General features: G+C 40.6%; 1 pseudogene; it reads left to right on the plus strand.

The window, feature by feature from the left end:
• Positions 1 to 8,074: 8,074 nt before the first annotated feature.
• Positions 8,075 to 8,563, plus strand: LOC699181 (large ribosomal subunit protein eL34 pseudogene; annotated as a pseudogene).
• The last annotated feature ends 351 nt before the right edge of the window (positions 8,564 to 8,914 follow it).

Genomic DNA, 8,914 nt, shown 5'->3' on the forward strand with positions numbered 1-8,914 from the left:
CATTTTATATTCTTGTCTGCCTTTCTAGAAAAATGGTCTTCATAAAGTGAAAAGTGATTAAAAAGCACCAAATAAATTATTTGAAGTGGGTTTTTTAAAATAATTTTTTGAAGGGCAAGGGGAAAATTCACCCCTTTTCTGATTTGAAATATGTCGTACGTATTTCCATTTGATGGATAAATCATTAAGTAAGAATATTTGATTTAAAGTATTAGCAAAACTCTTCAGGTATTTGCCTGAAGACAAATTTTAACAAAACATATGCACTTAGATATCCGTCATTGCTCAAACTCTGGTGTATTGCTGGAGCCAATAGGCAGGGTATATTTTATTATCTAAATTTGGTATTTGTCTTCTGCCTTCTGTATCACCTCCAAGCTACAGGAAATCAGGATTTTGTTGGCTTTAAGAAAACACATGGTATGTTCACTGTATATTAAATATACCTGTATTTAATGTTTTCTCTTAGGACAGAAAAGTACACACACACACACACACACACACACACACACACATACACACACACATTGTGCTCAGCTTGCTTTCTGTTTTATATTATTTGTCATTCAGATTTGAACAGAACAGACTATTCATGCAAACTATATCAAATGAAAAACATGTAAGACTCTTCATTAGTTGGAGTTTCTGGGCAACATCGTGTGTGTGTGTGTGTGTGTGTGTGTGTGTGTATACAGACATTTTTTTTTTTAACTTGTTGATTCAGATGTCTTGGTCCCTGAATAGTCCTAGATTACTTATTTTGAGAATTCATTGTTAAAAATTACAGGGAATTAAAATAATTGCCTTTTTTTTTTTAGAGGGTAAGAAATGGATAGAACAAGTATGCCTCTGAAAAATTTATTAGTTTATTCTTGTGGAGAATACCAAGAAAATGTGTATTTGCCCGTTGCTAAATATGATATATGCCATTTTATATTTATTTGTCCCAAGTGTCTTTTTGTAAGAGGAGAATAAACAATAAGGAATTATTGATCAATGTTTTACTATTTCATTTATTTGAGTTTTTCTTAGAGCTTAATTAAAGAAGAGTGGTTTGGGGTATACTTTTCTTGTTTGTGCGTTATGTTTTGAACTCAGTCAACACTGTAGACAGAGTCTCCAGGCAGGTTATAAATTAAAACCTAACTGATGGTTCACAATACAATTTCCCAGTTTGCCTTTGTGCTCTTGCCTCTCCTCTCCCTCTGTTCCTTAATATTTCCATGGATGTTTTTAATGTATTTTCTGTATGTTGGGTTAATGTTTTTCGTTTTTGAAAATATGAATACCTGTCATATGTATTAGTTTTGAGTACTGTATGTACAATTACGGTGCTAGGTATAATGGATTACAACAATAAAGCAATGTAGTATATGTTTTTGTGGGGTTAAAGTCTAATGGAAGAGACAAAGTAAAAAAATTACTAGTTTTAATATGTGCAGTGATGGAAATGATACTGACTTAACAGAGTAACAGAAAATCAACTAACTTTAATAGAGGTAGTCAGAGCTCTGCTTCTGAATAAGATGTGGAAAACCTCAAGAGACTGTCATTCCCATTTTAACAAGGAGAAAAGCCTGGGTCATCTGTAAAATTAAAGCTTTTTTTCTTGAGCATATCAAAGAACTGAAATTACGAGGCAAACAAACCAAATCCCAAAGAGTGATTAAGTCCTACAAGGAGAGATGGTAAACATACTGACTGTTTAACCTTAGGAAGAACCCAAGAGAAAGAGATGGCCTTTATATAAACAGGTAAGAAAACATTAGCAAAAATTTTAACAAATTCCTAAAGTGTACGTGTGGGCTAGCATACTAGTTTGGAATAGCCAAGAATCTGAAATAAGGGAACTTCATACACACTAACAAGTTCTTTCCCAAGGGCCTACACCAGGACTCAAGAAAGACTGGAAGCAGGGTGGGGAACCAGAAAGTCTCAGTAGGTGGTTTAAGCAAACAGAAGGTAGTTAGCTGCCTTGAAACCCTGCCTACTTTGAAGCTCTTCTCTTGAATGATGCAAAAGCCTTAGGCTACTGTAGGGAGGAGCAACAATCCATATCAATCCTGGGGCCCAGGCAGAAGTTCATTGCTCTGGGGTAGGAATGTAGACAAAATGCACCTGCTTTTGGGAGAGAGGTAGGAAATGTTCTGCCTTCAGGACACAGGAAAACAATATTACTTCTAGAGGAGTAGAAGCAAAAATTGACCTTGGAGGAGGGGCGGAAAGTCTAGGCCCAAGATGCCACATTGATAACATAAAGAGGTCTGCTCCCAGTGGGGAATGGACATGAAATTGTTGCACAAGACCAACAATAGATTTGAAACAGATTTGACTACTATTGAGAAATGGTGCGGGAATGTTGAGAAAGCCACATCCCTGTAGGCCAGGCCCACAAAGCCTCCCTAAGACTGAGACTAGCCAAAGACAAAAAAACCCATCTCTGCTACAAGGCTAGCACTAATTAACAAGGAATGCCAGTCTGTTGTTGAGGAAGCAGCAAGGGTGTAAATATAGATCCTCTCTGTGGTGTAGGCATACAGGGATCCCTGAAAATAGAGGGTGAGACTCAGAAAAGTCCTCCTGTACTCCAGGTGTGCTATAAGCATAAGATAATAGCAGTCAAGCACTGGAAGAATTTGAAGCCTGTAGTATACTGAAGATAGTGACAGCATTAATCCAACTCAAACCCCTAAAACTGGTGTTTACACTGACACAATTTCCAAACTAGTGGTCTCTGTGTTAATGCATTTTGCATTGCTATAAAGGAATACCTGAGGCTGGATAATTTATAGACAAGAGGTTTATTTTGGCTCATGGTTCTACAGATTATACAAGAAACGTGCCAGCATTTGCTTCTAGTTAGGCCTCAGGAAGCTTTTACTTGTGGCAGAAGGAAAGGGGAGCTGATGTGTCACGTGACAAGAGCAGGAGCAAGAGAGATGCGAAGTTCTTTTTATTTATTTATTTTTTGAGATAGTGTCTTAGTCTGTCACCCAGGCTGGAGTTCTGTGGCACCATCTCAGCTCACTGCAGCCTCCGCCTCCTGGGTTCAAGGGATTCTTATGCCTCAGCCTCCTGAGTAGCTGGGATTACAGGCATGTGCCACCAAGCCTGGCTAATTTTTGTTTTTAGTAGAGATGGGGTTTCACCATGTTGGCCAGGCTGGTCTCGAACTCCTGACCTCAACTGATCCACCCACCTCGGCCTCCCAAAGTGCTGGGATTATAGGCATGAGCCACCACGCCTGGCCCAAGCTCTTTTTAAAAAACCAGCTTTCACTTGAACTAATGGAGAACTCATTACCCCAAAGAGGGCACCAAGCCGCTCATGAGGGATCCCTCGCATGACCCAAACACCTCTTACCAGGCCCTACTTCCAACATCGAGAATCACATTTCAACATGAGATTTGGAAGGAACAAACATCCAAACTATATCCATCTGACAGAAGTGTGTGCATTTCCAGGTATAACACAATCTACCTTATTCCTTCTGTTATACACGAGTCTGACATTCAATCAAAAATGAAAAGAATCCAATTCAGGAATGAAACAGAGGTTGGGACTAGCAGACCTTAAGACAATCAATTAATATATTAACCTATCTGATGGAAAAGGTGGGAAATAATGAACAGATAGTGAATTTCAGCAGGGAAGTGCGTAAAAAAGGGTGAAATGGAAACACCAGATATATATACATAAAAAGGTTGGCCAGGGACTGTGGCTTATACCTGTAATCCCAGCACTTTGGGAGGCCGAGGCAGATTAGATCACTTGAGACCAGGAGTTCGAGACCAGCCTGTCTACCATGGGGAAACCCCAGCTCTACTAGAAATACAAAAAATTAGCCAGGCGTGGTAGCACACACCTATAATCCCAGCTACTTGGGAGGCCGAGGCATGAGAATTGCTTGAACTCAGGAGGCGGAGGTTGCAGTGAGCTGAGATGGTGCCACTGCACTCCTGCCTGGGCAACAGAGCGAGACTCTGTGTCAAAAAAAAGGCCACAATATCGGAGATAGAGAATTTCTTCAAACTTGATACAGCTGAAGAATTCATGAACTTGAAGAGGTCAATAGCAAGTATTTAAACAGACAAAGCAAAAGAGAGTAGTGGTGGGGAAACAGGACAGAGCATCCAAGAACTGTGGGGTAAGATCAAATAGCCTGATGTACAGGCAAACCTTGAAAATATTACAGTTTGGCTCCAGACCCCTGCCATAAAACATATAATAAAGCAAGTCACATGAATTTTTTTGTTAATTAGTTCATATAAAAGTTATGTTTACACTATACCATAGTCTATTAAGTGTGCAATAGCATTATGTCTAAAGAAAAACAACATACCTACCTTAATTTAAAAATGCTTTATTAAAACAAAATGCTAATAATCATCTGACCCTTCAGCAAGTAGCATTAGAGGATCTTGCTTTGAGTTGATGGCTACTGACTGATGATGGCTGTGGCAATTTCTTAAAATAAGACATTGACGGCCGGGTGTGATGGCTCATGGCTGCAATCCCAGCATTTTGGGAGGCCGAGGCAGGTGGATCACCTGAGGTTGGGGGTTCAAGACCAGCCTGACTAACAAGGAGAAACCCTGTCTCTACTAAAAATACAAAATTAGCTGGGTATGGTGGCACATGCCTGTAATCCCAGCTACTCAGAAGGCTGAAACTTGAACATGGGAGGTGGAGGTTGCGGTGAGCCGAGATCACATCATTGCACTCTAGTCTGGGCAACAGGAGCAAAACTCCGTCTCAAAAAAAAAGAGACATTCAACCTTCTTAGATCCTGCCACTACTTTATCAACTAAGTAACTAAGAATATGTCATATTCTAATCCTTTGTTGCCATTTCAACAATGCTTACAGTATCTTCAACAGTTGATTCCATCTCAAGAAACCATTTTCATTGTTTATCCATAAGAAGCAACTCCTCATCTGTTAAAGTTTTGTCATGAATTTGCAATAATTCTGTCACACCTTTAGGTTCTGCTTCTAATTGTAGTTCTCTTGCTATTTCCACCACATATGCAGTGACTTCCTCCACTGAAGTCCTGAACCTCTGAAAGTCATCCACAAGGGTTGGAATCAACTTCTTCCCAACTCCTATTAAAATGTTGACATTTTGACCTCCTTCCATGAATCACAAATTGGCATCTGGAATGGTGAATCCTTTCCAGAAAGTTTTTAATTGACTTTGCCTGGATCCATGAGAGGAATCACAATCTATGGCAGCTATAGCCTTATGAAATGTATTTCTTAAGAAATAAGACTTGAAAGTTGAAATGACTCTTTGATCTGTGGGCTGCAGATTGTATATTGTGTTAGAAGGCATGAAAACACAGCATTTATCTCCTGTACATCTCTATCACAGCTCTTGGTTGACCAGGTACATTGTCAATGAGCAGTAATATTTTGAAAGGAATCTTTTTTCTGAACAATAGGTCTCAATACTGGGCTTAAAATATTTGGTGAACGAGGCTGTAAAGAGATGTGCTGTTATCCAGGCTTTGTTGTTCCATTTATAGGGCACAGGTGGTGGCAATTGATCATAATTCACAGCTCTAGGATTTTCAGAATGGTAAATGAACATTGAACACTGGCTTCTACTTATAGTTACCACTGCATTGGCCCCTAACAAGAGAGCCAGACTGTCCTTTGAAGCTCTGAAGCCAGGCATTGGCTCCTTCTCCCTAGCTATGAAAGTTCTAGATGGCATCTGCTTCTAATAGAAGGCTGTTTCATCTACCTTGAAAACCTATTGTTTAGCCACTTTCATCAATGATCTTAGCTAGATCTCTGGATAACTTGCTGCAGTTTCTACCCCATCAACACTTTGTGCTTCTCCTTGCCCTTTTATGCTGTAGCGACAGCTTCTTTCCTTAAACCTTATGAACCAACCTCTGTTAGCTTCAAACTTATTCTGCAGCTTCCTCACCTCTCTCAGCCTTGTAGAATTGAAGAGAACTAGGACCTTGCTCTGGGTTTGTCTTTGGCTTAAAGGAATGTTGTGGCTAGTTTGATCTTTTATCCAGATCACTAAAACTTTCTCAGTATCAGTGGTAAGGCTGTTTTGCTTTCTTATCATTTAGGTATTCACTGGAGTAGCACTTTTCATTTCCTTCAAGAGCTTTTCCTTTGCATTCACAACTTGGCTAACTCATACAAGATGTCTGACTGTCATCCTATCATGCCTTCCTCATTAAGCTTAATCATTTCTAGCCTTTGATTTAAATTGAAAGACACATGACTCTTCCTTTCACTTAAACACTTAGAGGTCATTGTAGGGTTATTAACTGGCCTAATTTCAATATTGTTGTGTCTCAGGGAACAGAGAGGCCTGAGGAGACGGAGAGAGATGGGACAATGCCAGGTCAATGGACCAGTCACAGCACACACAACATTTATCAATTAAGTTCATTGTCTTACATAGGCAGAATTGTTGATATCCCCAAACAATTACAATAGTAACATCAAGGATCACTCATCACAGATCACCATGCAATCAATGCAATATCTGTGAGGCACAATAAACCAAAGTACAAAAAAATGAGATACACCTGTATGTAATTAAAGTCCAAGAGAAAACAGAAACTGCCTGCGGGATAAGAAATATCAGTAGAGGCTGGGCGCGGTGGCTCATCCCAGCACTTTGGGAGGCCGAGGCGGGCGGATCACGAGGTCAAGGGATCAAGACCATCCTGGCCAACACGGTGATACCCCGTCTCTACTAAAACTACAAAAATTAGCCAGGTGTGGTGGCACACACCTGTAGTCCCACCTACTCGGGAGTCTGAGACAGGAGAATTGCTTGAATCCGGGAGGCGGAGGTTGCAGTGAGCCGAGATCACACCACTGTACTCCAGCCTGGTGATAGAGCGAGACACTGTCTCAAAAAAAAAAAAAAAAAAAAAGAAGAGAGAGAAATATCAGTAGAGATAATGGCCAAGAATTTTCCAAAGTTCATGAAGAACAGTAACTCACAGGTCCCTGAATTCCAGAAATTCCACATTGTAAGTCAAACTGCTGAAACCAAAGATAAGAGTTAATCTCTCAAAGACAGTTGGAGGAAAAAGAAACATTATATACAGAGAAAGGAACACATAAGAATTATAGCCAACTTCTGGTCAGAGAGTAAATGAGCAAGAAAATAATGGAGCAAAGGTCCATGCAAGGAGCTTGCAAGTCATCATTCCATCCTGACAATAATGAAGATGCTGGACAAAGTGAAGACACAACTCTTCTTGGATCCCTCAGAAAAGTGAGGTTACAGGGCAAAATACTACTCCCAAAATTGAAGAGACAGGAAAATACAGAGAATTGCAACTTGCTGGAGCAGGAACTCAGAAGCAAAAACCTCTGTGGGTACTAGTGTCAGGGTAGGAAAATCTAAATTGTACTTGACAAATAACTGGAGGCTCAGTGTGGACAAGTCTGAGATTAAAAACTGCAGGGGGGCCAGGTGCAGTGGCTCACATCTGTAATCACAGCACTTTGGAGCCCAAGACAGGCAGATCAACTGAATTCAGGAGTTCGAGACCAGCCTGGCCAACATGGCAAAACCCCATCTTTACTAAAAATACAAAAATGGCATGCGCCTGTAATTTCAGCTACTTGGGAGGCTGAGGCAGGAGAATCACTTGAACCCAGGAGGCAGAGGTTGCAATGAGTCGAGATCACACCATTGCACTCCAGCCTGGGCAACAGAGTGAGACTCCATCTCAAAAAATAAAATAAAACAAATAAATAAAAATAAATAAAAACTTCAGGGGGACCCAGTCATAGAGCAATTTCCATACTTCTCTGAGTTTTACCTCCAGGCACTCAATCAGGTTCTCACAGTAAAGACTGGCCAAAATCCCTTTGGGATTTCATCAGGGGAAGGGGACAAGGAACCATTTTGAAATATGCTAGAGCCTTCTGTTCTTAACAAGGCCTGACCTTGAGAGAAACTGTTTTACCAGAGCCTAATCTAGTAAAGTTTTTTCAGAGTCTTACTGATTTGGGGGAAGAGAAATATCCAACTCCACCCAGCTCTAGTTATCCTGTTCCACCTAATGGTGGTGAGGGAGGTACTGAGAAGCACTTGTGAAGTTCACAGTCCAGAGGCACGGGCTCATTAAAGGACTGAGACTGAATCCTATTTGACCTTTGAACTCACAAAGACTTTCTTCTTCCTCTTTCGCTGATGTTGTTTACAGGCACTCAGAATGGTCCAGCGTTTGATATACCATTGTAGGCTTTCCTACAATATAGCCTCTAACAAAACTAGGCTGTCCTGAACCCCAGATAATAGAATTGTTTACCTTTATACCAAGAAGGTTGGGAAAGCACCAAAATCTGCATGTGTCATGTGCCTAGGCAGACTTCGAGGGGTTCGTGCTGTGAGACCTAAAGTTCTTATGAAATTGTCCAAAACAAACAAACAAAAATGTCAGAGAATATGGTGGTTCCATTTGTGCTAAATGTGTTCGTGACAGGATCAAGCATGCTTTCCTTATTGAGGAACAGAAATTGTTGTGAAAGTGTTGAAGGCACAAGCACAGAGTCAAAAAGCTAAATAAAAAATGAAACTTTTACTGGGCGTGGTGGCTCACACCTGTAATCCCAGCACTTTGGGAGCTGAGGCAGGCAGATCACGAGGTCAGGAGTTCGAGACCAGCCTGACCAACATGGTGAAACCCTGTCTCTACTAAAAATACAAAAATTAGCTGGGCACGGTGGCATGCACCTGTAATCTCTGCTACTTGGGAGGCTGAGACAGGAGAATTGCTTGAACATGGGAGGCGGAGGTTGCAATGAGCCCTGCACTCCAGCCTAGGTGACAGAGCGAGACTCCTTCTCAAAAAAAAAAAAAGGAAGAAACTTTTTTGAATAATAAAAATGAAAAGACTTAAAAAAAAAAAGGCTGAGAC

The sequence above is a fragment of the Macaca mulatta genome, chromosome 1 (assembly GCF_049350105.2).
Source record: "Macaca mulatta isolate MMU2019108-1 chromosome 1, T2T-MMU8v2.0, whole genome shotgun sequence".
Taxonomy (NCBI): Eukaryota; Metazoa; Chordata; class Mammalia; order Primates; family Cercopithecidae; genus Macaca; species Macaca mulatta.